Raw genomic sequence first — 19,283 nt, 5'->3', positions numbered from 1 at the left:
CCTTTTTTTTCTCAACGGCGGGTAGTGGTGCATCGATCGTTGATTGGATGTCGGCGATGGGGAAATTCCATGGGGGGAAGCGGGGGTGTGGGGTTGACGGCGCTCTTGTGTGGAGCTCCCCTCGTAATTACCAGTGGCGGGGCCCTCTTGCCGAACACACTTGATCACACTTGCGGATCCTACCGTCGAACAATGGAAAGCCGACTTTGCCGGTGTCCGCCAAGGATTATTTTGCTGCGAACGGGAGATGAACGGGAAGGGAAGGGCCTGAAGTCGATGTGCATCAAAGAAGAAGGCAGTCCGTTTTGCTACTCCATCAAGTTTTACTCGTAATTTGCCGGCTCAGTCTTGGGTGATGCCTGTGCATTGCCTTACGCGGTAGTCATTCACGTTGGTTGCACGTTTCGGGGAGCGGCGTGAAAATAATTGAAATAATTTTTCCGGCGTTCTCATCTATTTTTAATTTAGGTATGTTTTTATTTCGCATATATACCCTTTTGGCTGTCGTGCTTATATCTTCTAAAAGTCGAGTGTGTACGTAAGTACATTATTTAGTCCTCGTGGGCTGAGGCTAATATTATGAGATAAATGGGCACTCTTCTACAATTCCGTAGTATACTTATTTAATTTATTTTTTGCATTATCTCCACGGAGCATCAGTAATTATGTTTATTCGTCGACCGGGATTAGACGAGAGGTATGTAATACGTGATTAAATTTTTCGCCCATTTCTTAGGATGATGTAATTGAGTAATAAAGAATGCAGCCCTTTTGTATGCACTGCCCTGGGTTATTTTCTGGCCGAGGGTGGGATTTATTGCCGAACCGGTTCTCAGTGGGTAAAGTGAGCTTTCCAAGCGTCGTTTACACAAAAACCACCGGTTCGGATCGTTATTCCAACAAAGATGTTACGTTTTCACTCTGTGGATTTTCCTCATTATTATCATTCCACTGGATGACCTCAGCCGTAGGATGGATGTTCCTCGGTACGTTTACCCTTCAGTATGACCTGAGGTGCGTCGGTGTACCGTATAAGTCTGCTAACCTTTACCTTATATGTGACTAATCAAGACGCCTTTTTTAGTCTGTCAATGAAAGACGATCATATTATTGTGAACATTTCTTTTGTTTTTATTCGAAAAAATGGATTGAATATTATTTATTCATTTTTAAACTTATCCCCGAGGTTTTTTAATATTTCTGCAGCTAAGGTTAAAGTATTATTTATCGGAATTTAAGCATTAATATGTTTAAATTAAAAGCATTGCTTTAGTCTGGGCAAACATGCAAGATGTGTTCCATTTGTAGCGCAAAAGAAAATATCAGACACCACTTAAAATCTCTATCCCGATTATGTCTCTTAAAAGAATAATTTCTTCCTACATCGATTAATATTCATTATGGTCCAATGTTCTGTAGTTTAAAATGTATTTGCGGAGGAATTTTTATAAGAAAAACGGAAAATTTTCCATGAAACTCGTAAGCGTGGATTTCAAATTTGTGTACTAATTTCACGCTCCTACGCTATATTGTAATAAAATGTAAAATATTCAAAGGGGCAGTAGGAGTGAAAGTCGAAAACTAAATATTAAATGCGCCTTAATTACATGCTACCTTGGCAACGCACCTTTCTGCCGGGAAAACAGAGTTCCAAAATGATATTTTGCTGATATTCTTCATTTTGACGTTAAAAAAAAATAGAAGAAGCGCTAATTTGAGTTTGAAATGAGATTCTCCAAGACTCGTTACTCTGTTCACCGTTTATTTTTTTTAGATTCGATTATTTTATTGGATTATTATTTAAATTAGGACGTTCCCCTTTTTAAAAATAACTCTACCCCCAATTCATCATTCATCAAATTTGAATAAATGTATGTAGTTTACCTTTCCATAAGAGAAAAAATTAAGAAAATGAAGACAAATATCCAAAGTAAACTTTAAAAGGAGTTTTAATGCTGAAATGTTTTAACACAATATTACAGCAATATTGTTTTTTAATTATTGAAGTATTTGTACTTTTTATTGCAGATATAATGGCCTCTTTAAGCAAGCATTTAAAGATTGCGTTCGTAAATTTGAATTAGATCAAAATTGATCAAATCATTCTACGCACGCGATACTAAATGGAATGGCAAGTTCTATAGAGTTGATGGTAAATAATATAAAAAATGATCCTGATTTCAATTTTAGTTATGCATGAAATGATGATGGTAGCGCTATTGATCGCGTGTGATCCCTAAAATGTCGTTTTTTTATTGCAATTGGATTAGCATATGGAGTACGGGAGTGTATGGAATGAATGTCATTTAGAGTAAATGCAATATTGCTTAAGTTATGTATTTTTCATTTGGCTTCAAATTTCATTTTTTTAGTCGTTTATTATCCAATTACTCGGGAATATTCTTTCATATATATTCTGTAATATTTCACATAAAAAACTGGAGAGGAGATATGGAATATTTGTGTTAAGAATTCCGTAAAAATTGGCATGGAATTTAGGTGCATTGGGGAATTTTTAATTTTGTTTTGCTGTGCCGATACAAAATTGCTCGTTTAACAAAAAATTGAAACTCTTTCATGATTTGCAGCAAAAACATGCAAATTTGTTTATTTTGTTTTTTTAGAATCATTAGCAGACGTTGTTTTAGGGTCCCTTTTGTTTCACTGTATGTGTGCCGTCAAATAAGAGGGATATGAAATCAGAAATGACATAAGGTCTTTTTAGACGTTGAAATTCCAATTGGCTTGGAGTTTATCGCGCGTGAAAGTACGTGTTCCTGTGTCACGCCATAAAATTATTTGCGGGTATCACCGGTGATACTATACTGTTTAACTTTTCCAGCATCTAAAGTTTTTCCTTAGTCATCGCCTTCTTTATACTAAATCGATGTGCATGGTGTTAATGGTGGTTATTTTGTAATTGAAAATATGGTGCTAGAATTTCCATTATGTTAATTTTTAACTTTTAAGTGAGCGTTTCATTTGGTCAAATTTTAACTCATATTGATAGGTACTGGAGCTAACGGGATTAGTTTTCATTTCTAGCTTCTCCAGGTCTAATTTGCATTTTATTCTTTTTCGTGTAAAGAGACGGTGCGTCGTCGTTTCATGTGACGTAATGACACTCAATGGAAAATGTCTTGAGATGAATTTCTGCCGGGGTGTTTTTGTGATTACCTTTCATGCGTGAAGAGCGATGTTTACAAGCCATTCACGAAAAAGATTTCATTAGATGAGGAGCGATTCGGGCTTAATCCTTAGATGCTTTTCCTCTGTCTGTTTCCCGTTGTTTGCCATTAATTTGTCTTGGCCTCGTTAGTTCGCGCATTGTCCACAGAGCCGTGATCCGTGAGTTCAGAAATCCCAGGCGTGTGGCACGTCTTTGAAAGGGTTTCTTTTCTCTCTTGCTGAGAGCGTACCTGTACTCGTAATATCACGCCCGAATACTCTAAATGTTTTCTTAGCGTACCAGGTTGCGATGATTTCTTTGAAAAAATTTTTTTTGCTCGAGGAGAATTTTTGTTTTATTTTAAAAAAGCTCGTTTTCGTTGAGGTGCGGAGCCCAGACCACTTTCAGACCGCCAGGGGGGAAGATGAGAGTTCTTCTGTGAAGCCTTCTCCAAAGCGCGAATTCCCGAGACGCAGTCGCTGTTTTTCGTCTTTAAAAATAACAACAAAAAAAACGCACGGAATTTCTGCGAAACACCGCCTCCGATTCGAGGTTCGCTTTCGAGGGTTGCGATGCTTCAGGTAGTCTCCCCTCGTTCTTACGCGGGAGAGAGTCACTCGGAGCGGCAGTCGAGGGAGATCGCAATTCGTGCCGCTTCACAAAGGACTCCTCTCTCCCCCCCCTACCCGCGGAATTCTGAGAAGGTCGTGCAATAATGGAAGCGTCCTGATCTCAGAAATGGCAAATACGGTACCGTGCACCAGAGCCGCCATCTCCGCACGCCCTCCTCACCTGTTCTTTTCGCCCGGGATTTTGATTTGGGATCCTTTTAACTAGGCGAAGGAATTGTTACCGTTTCTCCCGCCCGCTCGAATTCCCTCCCCTCCACCTCCTCCCAGGCGCCGCCACTGTTTTTTTGCCGGTGGAATTTCCATCCTGGAGCCGGACCAACATGTTTGCTCCGAGCGTCTTCACCACGTGTTGCTCCCACAGTTCTTCATTTCTGCGGTGCGCTCGTCCCTCCCTTTCGCCCTCGGGTTTTCCTTCTCCCGGACCGGCAAACTGTCAGCCTGTGATGCTGATGGAGCCCACGCATTCCCGGAATGGGTTGTCACGATTGTTTGAAATACTCGAACGAGAAGGAGATGTATCTCTTGACTTTCGGCCCGGAGCTATGCCGCTACGGGTTAACGGAGTCGTCACATGTTAACAAAGGATCAAGCCGAAGCCTCTGAAATTTACAGTGAACGTCGGCAAGGGAATGTTTCCACGCTCCGATATTTTCATTACTGGGGCCCATCTAAACGGTCAGTCGAGGAATAAAAAAATACTCCTGTTGCAGTTAACTTTATTGGAAGACAGAATGTAGACGAGTGGGAAAGAGGACGGAAGGGATAAGGCTTGTGAGCGATATGAAGAACTGAGAAAGAACATATTATTTTATTTCTCAGTTCTTCATATCGCATATATTGTATAATATACTTGTATATCGTCGAAATACCCCGTAAGCCGCCGCAAGGCCGTGTGGTGGTACGTGTCAGGTAATCAGGCATATATACACTAATATGACATTAAATACTATATACTATATGTATAGATCTACATCTTCACAATCTCCCGTAAGAGTGTGTGGCGGGTGGTGTTGGGACATCAACGTTTTACATGTAAATATTCACTTATGCAAAACCATAAATAACTATTCCACATACGTATTGTACATTACACCAACAACATTACAAGTGTACGTTATCACCCGTACACTTACAAATACACACGAACCTGCCTATCCACATCATGCTGTAATGGGAGTGTTTGAGTGTAATTGTTTTTTAATTGAGAAAGTAAATAAAGGGCGACCGTGAATTACGGTGAAATTAGTTCAGGCAATGTGTAAAAGTATCAGGGACCGTCCAAAAACGTTAATCATAGGTGGACTACCGATGATGATGATGGCCTTGCATAATACTACGTGCCAGGACAAAATTTTACTTCGCTTGCACAGTTCCCTGGAGGTTAATGGAACCGAGACTTGTCATGGACCGTTCTGTGTTCTCATTTTCTTGGACAATTGACTTGTAACTCTTGCGCTTATCACACTGTACACAGTTCTTATCGTAACATGTTATTAGATTTTTCCACGGGAGATTAGTCCTCTCAAGGGCTTCTCTTCCACCTCAACTTGGTTGCCGTCAACATTTTCAGTGCTTTACAAATTGTTGTAGGCAAATGTAAAGACCAGAGGTATATGGTTTCGTATCGAAGTGTAAAGAACAAGAAGAATAGGCTCTTTGTAACAAGTGGAGAGTAAATAAGATGACGATGTATTGTATTCCATGTATCGGTAAGCCTTGGGAGTCTTTTTTTGCGACCTACATCGATCTATTAGGATTATATGGCGATAATTCATATATATGGCCCTGCCGTCGGCGCTAGAAGATTTATATGGTTCCGTGGAGGTGCCACGCTTTCGGAACAACACCCCAAATGGAAACGCAAGGTCGAGGGGCTTCACTCCGCACAGCTGTCAGATCGGTCGGGAGGAGTTATCCGGTCCATGGAAGAGAGAGAGAGAGGCGGGGAGGGGATAGAGACTCTCTCCTCGAACGGAAAAAAAAGGTCGGGAACTTAGAACATTTCTGTTACTTCCTCGGCCTTTTTCTCCTCACCGCTCAGAGGAGAAGAAGAACGTAAGAGTCGTGATACATTTTATTTTCGCTTTTCATTTTACGTAATCCCTCCATTCGCGTATCGACTCCCTGGCAGTTGGCCGGCGTGTTGGCAGACCTGGCTCTCAGCGTGAGGGGAGAGCGCGGAGGGGGATGGGGGTGAAGGAGCGAGCGGGGAAGGGCAGAGCGGGGAAGGGCAGAGCGGGGAATGGAGGAGGAGGTAAGGACAGGAGAGACAAGTCGCCAGTCTCCCAGTGGCAGGCAGAGAGGAACGTACGTTCGGGGAGAGGCTTGTGTGTGTGTGTGTGTATGAAGAGGCGTTCTTTTTTTCCGAGTTGGAGGCGGTGCGTTGCTGCGGAAGGTGAGAGAGCGAGGAAGAAAGATTAGCCGGTCGTTTCGAAGTTTGCCGCGGCAAAGTCGTCCTCTCCAGAGGTTAACCGTGTGAGTGAGTGGCCACCCCCCTCCTCCATCTCGTTCCCCCCTTGCTCGCGCCTCCCCCTTGGGACTGAAAAGGAGCGGCCCGGGTAAGGAAGGAGGCCGACGTCGGATAAAAGACATCGCGTCCAACTACTTGTTCTTGGGGAAGAGAGTGGAAAAGGCTTCTGGGAGACCTTGCCGTCCGTCGTCCAAGAGTCTCGCATGCCTGACAGGTGAGTGAGCGTGGTTAAGGCGGTATTTTACCCTGGGGAGGCACGTGCCGTGCCCCCCCCATACCAACACTTACCCGAAATCCTCCAACCGAGAATCGTCTGCACAGTAATGTACGCGGTTGTTTATATGCTTGGAGATTCGTGGGACGTACTTCGGGACACTTGATAAGTTTGGTAAAAACTTATTCGCGATTGATTTATTAAAAAGACTGAGATTTTTTGAAGAAAATGTCAGCTCGTTTTTTTCGGAACTCATCTGAAACTTTTTTTTTTAATTGGATAGGAAAGAAGTCTTTAAACGTTCTGTCCTGTTTTGAGACGAGGCTAGTGCTCTTTCTTGAACTGTTGCGGCGTATGAAATTCACGGTGGGGGATTCTGATCTCCATTTACCGCTTGCCGTTTCCCCGAAAGTTCTGGCATCCAGGAAATCGCACTGCTTGGGACGAACTAAATATGCGTAAGTGATTTGAATTCCGGGTCCACCGCTCGGCTGTTGGTAGCTGTTCTATTTCGCAATTCCCTTGGCGCAATAGAATACCTATATGCAATTCTTTAACCTAAAAGCAAAATATCAGACGGGTGTATTGTGTCCTTATATATTTATGAATATGCGCGCGTGCTCAAAATTCTCTCCATCGTCTGCTGCTGCCAATCCTCATTTTAAATCCATCGTTACGTTTTGGTGGACGCTGCGTAAGGTCAGAGGTTCAGTCACGGTTGGGGCGTTGGGGGTGGAGGGTCATTCAGTCGTCGATTGACCCAAACGTCGCCGGTTCCATTTCTCAACTTTAGGGCTTGCTCATAGCGTCTTGTTCTCGTCGTCGTGAATGTGTGAGTAGTTGGGTGTGGATTTGACCTTTCCTATATTCAGCGTAGGTCATAGAGAAAGTTTCTAACCTCTAAATAAATAGAACCTGCTGCATGATCGCCGAACTGAAAACTTCATAAGCATCAGGGAGTGATGTCGTAATTATGGACACTTTGCGAAACGTAACTGGCTCCATCTAAGGCCTGCTCGATAACGTGACAGTCCCGGAAATGACGCTGATTATCACCACGGCCAATGCGTGCCTCGTCCGGCAATCGGCTTCGGCATTGGCCGCTCGAGTGTTTGGTTTGTGGCCAGTCCAACGGTCAAGGTCATTTAGCTCAATAAGCAGCTATTAGTTTTTATTTGTCGAAACGCGCCACGGGGTCCATGTCCGCAAAGAATTCCAGCGCGCGCTTCTCCCGGACTGGCTTGCGCTCACAACGTCCCTCGGCTACCGCTTTGCTCTCGGGATTCTCCGGTTTCCTACAATGGCTCGTTCAGTGTATCATGTACTATTTGATTAAATTACTATTCATGTCGATGAGGTAGTTTTTTGATCGATGGATCATGCCAGAAAGGACGTCCCAATGACTGGATAAGCTTGCATGTTATTTTTATTGCAAACTTTTACAAAAAACCTGGTAAATATATCGCAACCTTGGTTTCATTGCTTTAGCAGCATCATCGTCAGTTGGGCGATGATGCAAACCGGGCCGCGATTTAATTGTGTTATTTTGCAAATGTTTGTAATGAATGATAATTTGCGGTCGAAAGGTACCTCAACGTTAGCGGGCAACAAGTTTAATCCTACATGTACAAACATGATACCATTCAAATCGCCGATAGGGTGTATGGCAGTGAGTGATACCACACCAGTCATGCAATATCAAATTCAATTCAAATGTGGTTCGGTAGGTATTGCACGTTAGATCGACGGAGCTTCAAAGGATATGTGGCAGCAAAATCGAGGCGTTTCCTTTGGATTCTCGACCAGTTTTCTCGATTCTGTTCCGGCATTTGGAATGCGAGAACACCCTCCTTCCGTTGGAATCGATGATGTCGTGTGACACTCGTGACAACGTGGAAATGCCCTTTGGCCGGGAGCGATCGTCGTGGCGAAAAGACACGCTTCCCACGCGCGGAGGTCTCGAGGAACCATCTCGAGGGACCCGAGGAGGAGGGGTCGTGGAACAGGGGTGCCGAGTTGAGATTCTTTTCGGGTGCCCGCTGTAAATTTTGTTTCGAGGAATCGATCTAGGGAGGAGGGCCGCGCTATTTCGACGCTCGGTGGTGACCGCGCGGTCTTCCTTTCTTCGACGCCTAAGATTGAAGTTGGGGCGGGGGTGCGTTTGGTACTTCTGGCACGTCCTCGTGGCTTCATCGGGTGTGCGTCTGTCACATCGACCATCGTGTCGGGCTTACCGTCGTCCTACATCCAGATTCGTGGTGCGACGTGCCGATGGCGACTCGGAACGCCGAAGGGGCGCCAATCGACGCGGCGTGTTCCGTGAGGGTGCGGATGGCTTTGCGGGGAAGAGGATTTGCTGGCGGAGCTTAACTTAGCGAGTTACCTTCCCCGTGAGCCGACACTGTTGAGCGATTGTGTTAACACGGGGTATTAGGAGCGATTCCATGGGGTCGTCCGCCCTTCTACTCTTGGTTGTACCTACTTTCTGAGGAGCTTAGCAATTTCCCCTAACATTTGTTTTTAAATTTGAGAGTAGAGGATAAGTTTGCAGAATGTTGCGTTTTCTATGAAAACTCTTTCATGAAGATTTGGTGTTTTTCCTTTTCCCGCACCCATTTACATCCTCCCTCTCCATAATCCCTTACCCTTTCCACCTGCTTGCACTCCCTGTCACACACCTTTATGGTGGATCATGCGGTATTTGATTAGATTCGAGGATGAAGAATTCGTAGTCACCCGCATATTCACCTCTGGGAACGTACCTAAACCCATATCGGTACTTATATCTGCATAGTTCTGGAGCCCAGTGCGCTCTTTCCATGTATCGGGGGACTTTTAAGCATGTTGATGTGCACTTTCTATATTTCAACATGCTTAAGTATTACGGGACGGGAGATAATAGAAGATTCACATTCTAACTAACAGTTCGATAGTTAGGTATGTACACTAAATTTGACTGGTCGTTGTACGTATTTAAATATTTGATTGTTTGCGGGGCTATTGGTCACTCGTACTGTTTTGCTGCGATTTGCCAGGGGTAATTCACCTATCGGAATCGCAATTTGTTCTCAATATTGCGCATTCGGCGAAGGTAGTGTGTCTCCGCCATGCATCGCGAAGTTGCACTGGTTGTATTTGCAACCGTACTGTCGCGTAAGCTGCATATCATGTCGAGAAATCTCCGGAACGTCCGCTAAGAGTCATTGAAAACTTGCACAAGTAGTTGGTGCGAAATGGAATGCGCTATTCGTGGGGCAGGTAGTCTTAACGATTGCGAAAGAGAGGCAAACGAGCGGTTTAATTTTCAAGAGAGAACTCGAGGTCCGTTTGTGTATACCAACCCTGTGTGAAATATGAATTCAAATGCGAGACAACACTGAGGGGAAGATACGTATTAAAAATATAAACTCAAGAATTTATAAGGGGGGGGGGGGTTAGCATTTGAGCGAAAACATGGGCCGGCCAGCCTACTAAAGAATCACAAAGGATTAAGTTCGTCGGATGGAAAGGGAAGTGAAAGGGAAATGCGATATTTCTAGGGAAGCAGGTTGATATTCTGGTTATCAACCTTCGTATATGTTCATATACGAGGGTTCGTTGACGAGGGTGAGTTAAGTCAAAGCCTTAAAACTGCGCTACAAGTTCGAAATATCGTTCCAATGCTAATTTTTTTTCCCATAGTGATAGGCGTGGTTTGATGAGTGGCCTACAACTGCCAACATGATACCAGAGCGAAACAATAGGGCGCAGCAAATAGTTAAAACATGGCCGCTCCGCCTTCAACATGCACCTCATAGAAACAGCGATCTTTCATCCATTTATTAAGCAGTAAGAGTCGAGTATTCAGTAAATTCATCTATGAATGAAAGTTCAGAATGGTGATTCGCCTATTTCACTTTAACAATGACCCTGGGCTAGAAGTTCTTAAACAGTGCCATTTCCATATCACTTCGACCAGGTCGGGCACACACCGGGTTGTGACGGCAGAGGCATTTTGAGCTATGGTTTTTCGGGTGGTAATCGTGAGCTTTTGAAGCACTTAAATACTTTTATTGTACGCTAAGAGGACAGCATATGAAAATTGTACGAGTGAGAACCTTTTGTATTCAAGAAATTACTGGATCAAAAATGATAAAGTTTAATGGTTTTCATTTAGCTCACCCTCGTAATATCTTTAGCAATGTAATGTGGAATTTCGAAGCCGTTTTTCTCTTAAAGGCCCTCTCTGTTTTTGATAATAGATCTCAGTTACATGTAATAGATATACCGTTTTCTGTCTGTCGGAGTTTCTTATATATGTGTAGTGCAAGATTGAGTCCCTGGACAAATCCTTTTCTGCTCATGGTAACGGATATCAATTGACGTGTATAGAATAACTCATAAAAGTATTCCAAATATGATGTTTAAGTGACGTAATTGGTTACAAAAATTAGTGAAATAGATTTCATCTAGCAACGGCAATTTAGATTTATTATAATTTCTTTAGCTATCATTTCATATTTACATAATTTATTCATTGATATGAGTTGCGCGAACTTATTTTATGTAATAGATGCCCTGAGGCCTTACTACGGGAAAGTAAATTGGAGTGAATATAATCGAAGAAAAACAAATTTCAAAAAATCATAATATCTTTAGCAATGTAAATTGTAATTTCAAAGCCGTTTTTCTCTTAAAAGCCCTCTCTGTTTATCTACATCTACTTAATACCCCACAAGCCGCCGCGATACTGATTTATGATAATAGATCTCAGCTACATGTAATAGATATACCGTTTTCTGTCAGTCGGAGTTTCTTCGAAATTTTTTTTGCCGCAATATCTGTCTATCTGAACAGTAGTTACCTTTTGTCATTTAGCAATTGGGGCCCTTGATGACTTGCATCCCCTGCCACACTTCCTTTCGTTGAATTGCGGGGTATTTATGGCGATGTCGAACTGTAAAATGATATATTTCTAAATTTGTGAAAATTATTCAAGTATGAAAATGTTTTTGTTAAGTCGCAGATAATATCTTATTATTATCATTATTATTACATTTATGGAATTCGACTTTCATATTGTTGATTTTTCGGATTTGTTTGTTAAGTTCAGTATGGGAGTAGATTTAATCGATCATCAATCGTCATTGTTTGCTGTAGCATTGGGAAGAGTTAAATAGAGGAACCTCTAGAATCTTGTATTCTTTTACTTGGGGCAAAGAGCGACAGCGTCAGGGAAAGAAACCCGATTTAATATGTTATTGTAAGCTACAGCAAAAGGCTTATTTGCTTACAAATGCGATTCTGTGTTTCTTGTTCCGGAAGGTCCACCCTCAGAGCCCATCGCACTATCTCGCCGCACAGAACGAGTATAACTGCTGTGGGGTCGTCCGGTGGCCGTCACGTTCAACTTGCTTCCTTTTTTCGATTTCGGACGAAGGGAGTTGGGATCTTCAGTGATATTGATGGCGTGGGCGATTGGGGAGGAGTTTGCGGTACCGGTCATAACCCTCGAAATATATAACCGAAGGTCAAGTGCCATCACCATAAATTCACCGATTTTGCCGCCAAATCTGATCTCCGGTGGAATCTCGTAGTTAGTTACTCCTCGCGTCTCGTGGATTTCACGACGGCTCTCCATTATTGGGCACAATGAAAGGTACTTCTTGTGCTCTTTCTGTTCTTTCCAATGAGTTTCAGCCTTATGGTACCTGTGTTTGTATGGTGGTGGTCTATTGTATGCATAAGTGGTTGTGGATTAATTTCTTTCCCTCCTTTTTAGTATACCCCAGAACTTTCATAGTGGGTGAAATTAACACTTATTTGTAATCAAGTTTTCCTCTAGCATGTATTTGAATTTGCATGTCTTTTCGGGGATTTTAATGAATGTTTTATTCCCTTTTTGTAACCCTCTAAATACCCTACCTCTCCCTTATCCCTATCTACCCCACTTGGTGCTTGCACCTCCTGCCACACACCATTTTGGTGGATCGCAGGGTAGTTAGATGTAGGCGTCGAGGACGTCAGCTCGTGGAATGAATCATTTTTGGTGGCATTGCCAAAAGAACTACGCGTGTTTTACCAAGTTCATCCCCTGCCATGCATATCTTTGGTGTATCTCGGGATGTTTGCGTAGATGTACATTTCTAGGGGAATTGTAAGAGGATCTACTCATGTTGATTAGAAATTCTCCGATAAATTCTAAATATCCCGCGCCAGTGAATGTGTTTTACCTGCTGACAGAGTCGCATGTGCATACAGCGAACGTATTTGTGAATCTTTTTTGGATATGCATGTACGTTTCTGGGCGAAAAGTGGATTCAGCGTTTGGCCACTGGCCAGAAGGTCGGGGTTCAAATTCGGGTTTACCCTTGGCATCCTAATCTTCACCCTTCCCCCCCCCCCTTCCTCGGGTACAAAGTCTGCCTGGGAAACCGCAGGCGGGGCAGAGAGGGGAGAGCTGGTCGCACTAAGCTGCACGCCTTTCCGTAGGGCTTAGTGTGAGGCAAGCTCTACCCTTACCCATCGAACCTTTTGAGTTGACTACTGTAGTTAATAGATGTAGCTGGTCAACGTATCTTCGCAATAGGGGCCCTGGGTCTCAATATCGCCTTTCTTACTTCCTACTGAGAGGCTTTCAGCATTAAGAGTTACTTGTAAATCGGATTTGGCGCATCCGGCGATTCGCTGGATCTCTCTCCTATCTATTTCCATTCCCACCAGGAAAAGTTAATCTCGCTCTAATTCCAATCGTTGAACTTCATCAATGACGAAATATTGAGTAATCGTACCATATTAAAACCATAGAGCCCTTTAACTTGTACCGCCAAATGGGGGCAATTCGCATTGATTATTGGTGGCTCCTTAAACGTATATCAACGTATCTACGTCTCCGGGAGGGTGTTTGGTGGGGGATGGTAATGACCTCACTCTCTTTAAAAATACAAATAAAAAAACCATAAACACAGTAATCAACCCGAAGGTCGGTTTAGTAGGTGATGGTAGAGATCACCCAGTACTAAGTCCTATACGGCGTGTGAAAATTCACACATCAGGGTAGAGGGGCCAGTTCCTTTCCCTGTGCCGGTTATGGTTTCCTAGGAAGACCTGGTACCCGAAAAATCACATAGCTTGGGTGGAGCTGCAGCTGCCCAGAGTGCCTTGCCCGGGAATCGAACCCGGGACCCTCTGGTCAGCAGTCCAACGCTCTACCCACTGGACTACCGCGACCATATTTAATTTTAAATACATGTTGTCACATTCATAAACACGCACACTGAAACACATGGACGCCTATCTGCGTTGTAAAATAAATGGTGTATTCGAGTAAAGTAAGCCTTAATTTTTACTTTTAAATTATTATATTAAAAGTAGGAGAGGTTACGTCTAATTTTGTCACGATTATGTGCCGCGCGAAGGACGGAAGAATACTTGAATATGCGCGCGCTTATTAGTGCAGTGAATTTCATAGATTGGTGGCGTAATATTGCGCTACTGAAATAGTGATGCCATGCACATGACTTGTTAACGTTACAATGCAGAGTGGGGTATAATTAAAATGCCAACCACTTAAGGCATCATGCAGCATTAAATGCGATGGATTCCGTACTTGACTCGTGTTGATGGTTTATTTTCATCCGTATGCTCTAAATATTAACATATTCGCACATTTTCAAGCATCGGGTCCCAAGGAGACGTTTCAGCCCTATTTTAGCATCGCACTCGCGATAATCGTCGCGTGATACTTTTTAATGCCCGCGGGGGACGATTCGAGCGCTCCCTCTCACACCGTTAGTCATTAGGGTTGGAAGGGTGTGTGCATCGCCCGCCTTACTTCGTCTCCGCTTTAACTTTTTTTTCCGCGGTCGCTGCAGTCGTCACGAAAATAACGGTGGAATGCTCTCCGTTCTCCCCCTTTCGTCACAATATGCAGCCGTAAAGAGCCAGAGATATCACCCCGCCGCCGCGGTGCCAGGGATAACAGAGAGGGAGAGGGGGCGGTGAGGAGGGAGGGAGAGAGAGAGAGATCTCGGGAATCGTCATTAGTGTGGACCCGGAGAGATTATGCGGGGAGGGATTGCGAAAGTTTCAACCCGATGGGTTTATATCAACGTATGCATATTTTTTTCGGCACAAAACTCGGCGCCTTCCGAAACGACCTCCAGCTTTGATTTCCAGATGTTGACGCATACCTCTTAGAGGGTAAGTCGATTAGTCGCTCTGGCAAGGCGTTCGAGGTGTTAGAATATTTTAATCCACCGCTCCCGACATTCCCGGTGTGTGATCGTGTTGCGAAGGATTTCCCAAAAAAAGGAGGTTACCCTACGTTCTCGAAGGTGATCGATTGTCTCTTCGGGCTTAATTGTTTTATATTTTACCATCAATTGAGTCAAGCGTTAGTTACTTCGTTTCATAGCATATGATTTCACAGCGAGCATTTAAATTCTGGAAAATTTGCAAGTCTCCACGATTTCATTGGGTATCCGGAGGAGGCGTTTCACTTAACGATATGTGTAAGTTGAAAGGATTTTTGCCCCCACGCCATTGCGGCGGCTTGCGGGGTATTATGTAGATGTCATATTCATTATATTTTCCATACATTTTTGGTTGCTTTTTTAAAAAGATAAAAATGCCGTCGCAGTAGCTGACTGTGTTTGTTTAGTATTTGTGTGTATGTTTGGTATTCCGGGAGATAAAACAAGCAACGGATGTGAAAAGTTGGCTAGCTTATCAATCGCTTCGCCGGAGCTGACGTACTATTTTTTTTCTTTGGATTTCCTCGACGGTGAATGACAGACACGTGGCAGGGATAACGCTTTTTTTGGTGTATATTTAAACTTAAAATCCTTTGAAATCGCTAATTAATAGAATTTTAATCTTTTGCAGTTAACGTCTCCCCGTTGGCTCCACAGCTTATTTGTTTTCGTTAATGATTACGCAGGTGTTCTAGGTTAGGAACGGAGAGTGGGAGGACTGCGGCTGTGTCTAAGTTTTCTCATTCATTAACAGAATGAGGCGGAGGGAACTTTGCTGTTCATGTATTCCCAAAAATGGCCATTTCATGGTCAACCTCCCAAATTTGTCCTGGCAGAGTCTTGAGAGTGCGCAATAATATCAGAATCTATTGATCGTATAAATAGAGTGGTTGTCGTCAAAAAGAAACATTCGATGCGTACGATCAAATAAAACACCTTGAATACAGTTATTAACCCAAAGGTCGGTTTGATAGGTGATGATGCAGTTCGCCCAATACTAAGTGCAACGGCGTGTCAAATTCACACGTCAAAGTAGGTGGGTCTAATCATTTTCCTGTGATCAATCATTGATAGAAATAATAAAAAAAGTGCAAGACCATTTCAAATGAAATTTTCAAATTTTTCGTAACTTTTTTGAAATAATCACTCGCGGTAGGCGTGCTTTAGAATCTAGCAAATTGTACAGAAAAGATGAATAATCAAATAATAGCACTTTTCTTTCCGATCACCAGTTTTATTATTGAACAGGTTTCGATGTCCTCCATTACTTTCAGATGCTGATTGAGTACAAGTGCCATCTTAGACACACTTTATATCAAGGAGGAAATGAAATAAAGATAAGGGCGTGGCTGGAATGGGGAAGGATTTGGCAAGGGTTGGAATTGGATTGAGGAAGTAATTTTTAAGTTTGACATATATTCCAAAACACAAGTCTCTGATGTCTGGAAGCGCGGCGTACATCACTGGGGACACTTAAGTAAATGTCTTTACGACCGAAGCTCCACGCCATATCGGCAGTATGCTTTACCCTAAAATGATGCAGTATATCTAAACTTACCTTAAACACCCCTAAAACAACCTCCCTCTTCCTTATCCCCATTCTTTCCACCCGGTGCTTGAAACACCCCGCCAAACACCTTTCGGTGGATCACTGGGTGTTTGTGTGGATTAAAATCGGTTAAATAGTGGAAAAGTGCTATTAATAGGCCATTAATATATGCAATGCCACCAAGACTCTCGTGAAGCTTGGCAGTTAGTACGAAGGAGATTAGAATTAAGCAGAGATTCATAATTGCCGGCAAAGGCTGCTGATTACATTGCTACCCTGGTTGGATTGGTTTACCTCCTCATCGCGTTTTAATCATTTTCTTATTATATGGAAACTATATTGAGGCTATCAGATATACATGTAATTACATGAGCATTTTGTATGGATGGCCAGGGATAAGATTTTTAGTCTGATTATTGGTGATCTCCGAAGTCACCTAGTTTGTGAGTGGTATTAGAGTTAGCTTTTTATGATAGACTCTTTTTTTTCCAAGGTAAAAATTGATTTAACACCTCGGAGAAAACCCCTAATTCCTTGGTCATTACTAAGGTAAGTATTGAATGAAGGATGGTAAATAGATTTGAGTTGCTCAGAAGGGGTTAAAATGCTTACATTTTTCTCAAAATTATTGAGAACTTTTGGTAGTTTCATATAAATTTCCGAGTAGAACAACGGCGGCATATATAACCTTCGCATGTCATAACCAGTCCTAACTTATTTGCATCGCCTCCCATTTTGATACGCGTCTCGTTCACAAGCAGTTTCATCTTGACGTAATGTGTTCTTGTTCCCTCCTCAGTGTCCAAATTTTTGGGAGGAAATTTGACGAAGCGTTGCTTGCGGGCACGGCACCCTGAACCCCGACCAAGCAGGTTTGCGAGTCTTGTATACTAAGGCTTTTAAGTGGCGCCTGGTTGTGATGGGTCGCAAGTATGAAAGGACACGTTCATGAGCCGCCGTGACACAATGCTTTACACACGGAAGGGCATACATTCACTGTACCTGGATTTTCCTGCACAGAATGCACTGGAAGGGTTTGGAATGCAGATAAACATTTTTTTTTACCCTGCCGGACAGAAAATTGTTGGTCTTTCGCTTGAGATAATTGGCTTTCCGCCGCGTAAAGTTTATCTATTTGTATATCGATGTGGTTGTGGAGTGTATTGGAATCGCAATGTTTTCCTGTGTGGCGTCCTCGAATAGACGCACGTATAGGATTTACGCGGAAAGTCTCAGGTTGGCTACATGTTGAGTACATGGGTGTCATAAAGTTTGGCCCAGTGATTTTTACTATCTGCATCTACATAATACCCCGCAAGCCGCCGCAAGTGCGTGTGGCGGGGGAACTATATGTCGAGGCTCTTTTTGGAGCCGTAAAAAATTTGAGAAGAAAACTGAAAAGCAGCTCCAAGGAGTTATTATTTTTTTTATTATTTAATGAAAATTCATGCGACTCTTAAAAGGGATCGATTTGTGTCGTTTAATCTATTGGCTAACTTTGGTGGTCGACTAAATTGAATCATCTGTAAGGGTTACATCGCTGGTACTAGTAATAATGTGCGTTGTATCTAAAAAAATAATATCTTATGGTTTCCATAATGAGAATCAATAAAGCTTTCGTCTGTTTTTCTTAGACGGCACTTTAGGAGGGCTCCCGAAAATTTTTCATGGTTAAGTGAAGGGCCCTTCAAAAAGTTTCGGAGCCCCTCGAGACTTTCCGCAGCACTTACAGCAGTTTGCTGAGTGGTTCTTGTCGTTTTTCGTACTGTTGGTATTCGGCTAATTTCGTTAAATTTTGTAAAACTCGTTGAAATTTTGGTTAATCCAGAGGCAAGCTCTAATGCCACCCAGCGGATGCTGTCACTTTTATTAATCTGACGGATGAAAACTTGAAATAGCGAAATTTTATATTTTGAATAGATCGAATGAAACACTTAAGTATGTTAACAAATTGACAAGGTTTATATCATTACTCTCATATTCGCAAAGTTACTGAACCATGTCGACACGAGCACCAAATGCGTGATAACTCTTCACTAAAAGGTTGCCAATGGTGCATTTTTTTCGTTGCCAATGCATTAATTTCCGTAATTCACAATATTGTTTCGTAAAAAGGATTTCGGGAAGCTATGTCGCAAGCTAGATCATGAAGAATGTATTTAGATTGATACATCGGGAAAGAGGGATGTCCGGGTAACCTTTGAACTATTTTTATCATTTTTGCAGCAAGAATACCGTCACGTGCTGTTCATTTTAGACGACGTCGGCTCGGTTATCCGCACTCATTTCGCCCATAATTTTTGGCGTGGTGCAATCGAGAACGTGATCGATCTGTTTCGCGCTCACCAATTTCACCTCGCTGCCATGATATGATTTCGTTCCTCTCTTACCGAAATTAATACATATTTCCCCTCTCCCTCGAATGATTTTCTTTTGATCTCAAACGCGACCCATCTTCCGCGTACCGCGTTTAACTGGCTTAACAATTCACTCCATCTTGACAGGACCTTCCTCTCAGGCCGGTAATCGTATTTTCCGAGCCCTCGGCGGGACGGCAGGGAAACCCTTGCCCTCCCTCCCCCTCATCCTCTTCCTCCCCCTGGCCGTACGCCACCGCTCCCACCCCCGTCCACACCGTCCGATAGACTTGCCCTCCCTCTCCCGTCCCATCCGGGGCACGCTTCGGCCCGAAGAACCACGGCCGTACTCATCAGTGCCCCTCGGGAAGTTTTCAGGGAAAGACCCCATCCCCCGTCCACGGTGAAGAGACCACCTCCTTGTTAGTCCGACGCAAGTTGAGCTGCGTATCTTCCTCATCCTCCCCACTCCATCCCCTCTATCTCTCTCTCTCTCGCTTCCTCTTGAGCGTGGTCGGAGGGCGGTGAAGTGCCGGATCGAAGAGGTGGTGCCGGCACCCGCTCCGTCCTCGGCGGCCACTTCCTCTTCCCCGCAGTTCTCTCCTGCCCGCCACTGCGGCTCCGCATCGCCTTCGGTGTTCGCATCTCGTGGCTGCCG

At 43.4% G+C, this 19,283-nt stretch overlaps 1 protein-coding gene across 4 annotated transcripts in view; it reads left to right on the top strand.

Moving 5' to 3' along the window:
• Positions 1–19,283, top strand: part of Tpst (tyrosylprotein sulfotransferase) — a 327,227-nt gene that overhangs the window by 216,880 nt on the left and 91,064 nt on the right. The window contains exon 1 of one of the 4 annotated variants that reach the window (XM_071590478.1): positions 6,092–6,485. The exons of the other annotated variants lie outside the window; for them this stretch is intronic. The gene's annotated coding sequence lies outside the window, so the exon portion shown is untranslated. Of the gene's footprint in view, positions 1–6,091; positions 6,486–19,283 lie in introns of those variants that run through there. 4 annotated transcript variants of the gene reach the window in all.

This window comes from Hetaerina americana, unplaced genomic scaffold (genome assembly GCF_022747635.1).
Source record: "Hetaerina americana unplaced genomic scaffold, ioHetAmer1.1.p SCAF_4, whole genome shotgun sequence".
Classification (NCBI taxonomy): domain Eukaryota; kingdom Metazoa; phylum Arthropoda; class Insecta; order Odonata; family Calopterygidae; genus Hetaerina; species Hetaerina americana.
This window is presented reverse-complemented; position numbering and strand designations above follow the sequence as displayed.